The sequence below is a fragment of the Lotus japonicus genome, chromosome 2, assembly GCF_012489685.1.
Source record: "Lotus japonicus ecotype B-129 chromosome 2, LjGifu_v1.2".
Classification (NCBI taxonomy): domain Eukaryota; kingdom Viridiplantae; phylum Streptophyta; class Magnoliopsida; order Fabales; family Fabaceae; genus Lotus; species Lotus japonicus.
This window is the reverse complement of record NC_080042.1, coordinates 88947390-88952777: the sequence shown is the minus strand read 5'-3', so window position 1 is coordinate 88952777 and position 5388 is coordinate 88947390. Positions and strand designations below refer to the sequence as shown.

Here is a 5388-nt window from a genome sequence, read left to right as displayed (position 1 = left end):
GAAATATTCATATTGAGTGTGGACTTATGGAATCTAATCATTGTATAATTTGTGCGATGAACTGAACTAGTGATACTCAAGTTATTTTTTTTTGACGGGCGATGATACTCAAGTTATTTGTTTAAAATATTTCATAGCTCAGACCCATCATTTGTCTATTACCTTCAACTTGTGATTTATATGTCTTATTGTCTTGTCCGATAGCTTGAGAGATTTATGAATTGTTTCATTGTGATACTCAAGTTGATTGTTTTATTTGAGAAAGTTTTGTAAATTTTCCTGCATCTTTCTGGGTTGCAGTTACACCTGTATCCTCTTCATGCCGAAGTGAAGCTCCAACCATCACTAAAACATCTCAAAGTTGAGGGGTCAAGTGAAGAAAAGTCTGCTGCTACATCAAAGGAGCAGGTATCAATATTTGGTTTTATTTTAATGTAGCAATCTAGAAAACTCTGCACAAGTACAAGTTGTAGGCCTTATAATTTCTGCGGGATGCAACTGATATCTATCTATCTATACTAGATACAAAACAGAAGCCGGTAATTGGAAGATAAAAATCCGACGTGTCTTGCTTAGAGCAACTCTCCACGTGTCAAGGTTTCAGGGAACTATCTTGGGCAGACGTTATAGGTGGTAAGTTTAAAAGATCAAATAGCTGGACCCGTTATCTCTTCAGTAGGGTAGATAGGTCGGTATCATTTTCTCTTGGGGAGGGCACATAGTTGCTTCTGTCACTCTGTAAGCATTGCTCCAGTGTCAATTTTTAACGCAATGTGTTATCAGCCCATGTTTCTGATAATTTTGCACTGGCTGAACCACATAATTGATGGCTGTCCATCCCCGTATTCGCTGGATCCTTTGGCGGGATGAATGTTCGAATTTCCGGTCTATAAATTGAACACCAAACATGCATATCAACCACAACCATCCACAAACAACCCATTTCTGGTTTATAAAGTCCTTCCCCGTTTTCTCCGATTCAGTGTGGCAAGAATCACAGAACTGCTAACAATAATCTGTTGTAATTGGGAATTCTGAGTCTATAAATCGAGCAGAAAAATGGATAGTTGTCACACTGAATCGCGTTTTCGATCTCCGTTTGATGGTCATGGGTATCGTCTTCTCTCGCCGCCACGCACACCAAGTCTCGCCGTCATTTGGTGAATTGCCGGGGAGCTGCGTCGCTTTGATCCTCCTCAGATCTGCCAGCTAGCGACCTTGAATCACTGCTTCCTCCGCCGATTTTTTCTGGGAATCCAAGCTCCCCGCCAATTACCGTGCGATTGTCAGGGAAATCTTCACCGATTTTCCCTCCGATTCGAGCAAAATAGCCACTTACACCGCTCTTAATCCAAGGTAATTAGTTAATGGTTTGGTTGATTAATTATTTGATTAAATCATTTTTTAGAGGAAGAATTAATGTTTGAATATATGGGTTTTTTTTATTGCAGAAAGTTTGGTTGGATAAAAGCACGGGGAAAATTTGTATGTGCATATCCTTCAAGGGACTATCCATAACCGGGATTGATGATCGGAGATATTGGAAGGATATCCACACTGAAGAATCCAGGTGGGTGACCTTCTTCACATCCATTTTCTCATCACTTATCTTGAAGATGATTTTTTTTTGGTAGGATTAGATAAGATTTTGTTCCAAAAAGAGTCACTCATGACGTATATCTTGAGATTTAAGACATTTTAGTTAGGATCATGAGCAAATCCATTTGGTGTCAGATGAAAAAGATCTATTAAAAGATCTTGCTCCGCATAAAATGCAGGAATAAAAAAGTATATATGTATGTATCAAGATAAAACAGGTTGAGAATTTTGCATAGATATTGGAAAGATTTCAAGTTGACAATGCATTACAAGTAGTTTAGGACTTGAGCATTTAATGATCTAAGAGGACCTTGGAAGATTTATTTGAGGTCATACAGATTCTTTTGAACCTCATCTAACTCATCAAATCTAGGCAAATACCCGCAAAATTTCCTAAAAAACTGCCTCGTGCTTCTTCAGTTTGGTATTGTGTGGACTTTTTACCTCAATCAGGATAATGAAGAAGAATTTTTTTTATAGTTTCCTTCAAGAAGATGTGGGAAGAGGAAGCATACAGTGTGATTCATATCAAGCAAAGCTCTTGAACTACACATCATGCATGACAAATTGACAATAATAAGTGGTTTGTAGACAGACAGATATAATTCCAATTATTCTATTCTATCTCCAACTACAGAGATCAGAACAACAGAGAGAAAAGAGCTTGAAGCCAGAAGACGATGAACTGCGAAAGCAGATTTGTTAGGCTTAGCATCAATGCAGCGTCTAATAGCGAAGAAAGTATTGAGAAATGGAGGCTGCAGAAAGACTATGTTGCTTGCTTGGCTACTTAGTTGCTGAAAGGGCTGTGGTGAGTTTCAAATGAAAATTATTTCTGCATTGTGTTTCCTTTCAGTTGATGTGAGAGTGATGTTAATATATTGTTTACCATTCATCCATGTATGATGCATAACCAAGTTTTTTATTGACATCCTCTGCAGCTGCAAAGTTTAAAAAAGTGTCTTGGAAACTGCTTGCAGGCTCTGAAAGCTATTCCACGGAGTTTGAGAATGATGTGAGTTATAATTATCTGAAGAGGTTAATATGTTGTGTAGTAAATATTTGGGTAAAGTGGGTTTATATTGTGACTGGTAGTAATTTTTCTTAGTTGGAGTAATTATATTTGTAAGTTGTGATGCCAAAGTTCATTTCTCTCATCAGTTTCTAGCATCATCTGTTGTTGTGTAATGAATATCTTTTATTTGGGTACTGAATTATGTGCTTATATTTCAGTTGTTTCTTACTTAAAGAATCACAAATGTTTTCTTTCGCATATTTAACTTCTCTTTTATATTGATCTTTTTTTTTTCTTTCCATTTCAAACTAAAGATATAATTGAATGTTGTGGCTGAGGAGGCGGCCCTACCCATACCCCACCATGCTGAGTTTGAATTTGACATAATTTTATTTGAAATTTGAAATCTTGGTAGACATCTGAGTTCACAGTAAATTCATTGAGCTTGCTTACATTAGGTTATTTTGCTTTATGATAAAATGTTTTAGTGTGTTAATACAAAACAGTGAAGTCAACACACAAATGAATAAATAAAATCTGAAAGCTAGGAAAATACGAAAGAAATTCTTATGAAGTTTCTTAGTGGGCTATATAGGCTGTCTATCTGGTGATCTTTTACTGTGATGTGCAAAGACAAGTGTGCTATGAAAACAAATAGAGATGTTATTTGAGATGGGATATTTGAAGGATAATATTGATCTTCTTCATCTTATAATTCCATTGCTTCTGTATTTTTAGGTATGTACATAGTTACCAAAGCTATTTGTGGAACCATGCAGCAAGTACAAGGGTGCAAAAATATGGTAATGTGATCTTCAATAGTTTTCTAGATCTGCTTGCTTCGTGTTGCAATTAACTTCTAATGAACTTACATCTCCTTACATCCTTACTTCATTCAATACACTCTCCTTACCTTGAATTATTATTATGGTAGTTGAAGCCAAAATATTCATTTATTCAGTTGAATTTGATTCTACCACGTGCAGGAACTGAACAAGTAGTTTTAGGAGACTTAGTATATTGTAAAGAAAATTATTCTGGAAATGTTAGAGAGCACATTGGACCTGAATGTGCTGAAGACTACAGTGGTAGGCATGATTCTAATAATGAAGATGAGGTCTCTACAGATGTTCATGAAGAAATAAATAGTAATGTCAAGGTTAGTCTGACCATTTTGGCCCGGAAAGCTAATATACTCAACCAATGTTGCTGCTTTAGGAGTATGTCCTCTTCATATGATGTTTCTTAGAGAGAAGATGGTCTGGACATGTGTTGAGAAGATCTATATGGTTTATAGAAGCACCAATAAAGATGGTAGACTAAATGGATATCCAATATTTGGAGGTAGAGAGAGATAGGGAAAACTAGAAGTCAAACCATTAAGAGAGATTTATATTTAAATGAAGTATCATTGGACTTGATTCATGACAGGACATTAAGTCATCTTTCAGGCTCTCGGGATTGGTAGGGGTTGGAGGGCCTTCTGCACGTCAGATGGATTGAAGGCAGGGGATGTGTTGACTTTTTCTTTACCAGTGAAAAATTTGTTGTTATTAATGTTTTAATCCACCTTAAGCCGTGATAGAATAGCATGCATGTTTTTCTTTCAAGACCTGCATTGTATTTCTTGCTTTCTATCATGTATTGGACAAGTGTTGCTATTTTAATTAAGTTGCGATGGCATGTGTTGGACAATTTCCTTTATCATCTGGTTTGTTGTCCATAATTTCACAATAATGAGTTGTGATATTCTATATATAGGAAACATGTTGTTTGAAAAAAAATCTGGTAACATACTCACCGTGCAAAGCACGGGTTTAGATACTAGTGTCTCAACAATCTTGAAATAATTTCCCAACTTTTTAAAATGATTAAATGTTATGTTTGATTTGTATAAAAGTTTATGTAGCTTTACAGATATCCAAATCTAAAAGAAATGTACATTTAACAAGCCCCTTATAGTTATATGCATGCATGCTTGCTGATTGTACTACCCCTCCTGGTCAAAATATAAAATAAAGACAAAAAATGTTTGATTGTTGTTGCCTGCCTATAGGAACATTGGCTTTGCTGTTTTACATGAATTTTATATTTTGCATTGGCATTGGCATTTTGGTTCCATTTATGCCAACTTTGATTAACATTGGAGACAAATTTTTGTTATCTTACCAGAGGACTAGTTCACAACGAAGTTTTGTTGCAGGATCACTATATTCCATGTTTAAGTTTTGTTTTTTATTTGTTTTTGCTATCTGCATTCTATCAAGGCGTATTTGGTTATTTCCACTTAGCTAATTCAATTCTTTTGTTTGTTGGAGAAAAAGCAGATGGAGCCTTCAATCGAGCAAAGGAGTGATGGTGATGAGGTATAAAGATTGTTAAAGCAACAATGCAATTTACATATAGCTGTTTTATCGTTATAATGATAGTTATATTTAAATATAAAAGTAAACAAGAAAAACAATTTTCTATCTCTTCTGATTTAATTTGAATGATTCGATTTAGACATGATTGGTTTAACTTTAGAAACCAATCTGGTATTGAATAAGGTAGCAAAAGCAATCAGTCAACACTAACTTCTATTTGATATATATATATATATATGATAGAATAGAACAATAGGAATAATTTATTTATTCTATTTCCTGTAATTACGTAGGTAATTAGGTTTAGTCATTATTATTTAGTCAACTGTATTTTGTATAAATACCTCATCTATTATCAATAATAGACACGGAAAATATTTCTTTCATGGTATCATTGAGCAGGTTCAG

At 35.0% G+C, this 5388-nt stretch overlaps 1 long non-coding RNA gene across 1 annotated transcript; it reads left to right on the top strand.

Moving 5' to 3' along the window:
- The first annotated feature begins 245 nt into the window (after positions 1 to 245).
- On the top strand, positions 246 to 5061 carry LOC130735835 (uncharacterized). The gene is made up of 7 exons (XR_009018575.1): positions 246 to 408; positions 523 to 1356; positions 1452 to 1570; positions 2080 to 2410; positions 2541 to 2614; positions 3353 to 3417; positions 4942 to 5061. It is a non-coding gene; the product is annotated as an uncharacterized LOC130735835 (long non-coding RNA).
- Positions 5062 to 5388: the final 327 nt, after the last annotated feature.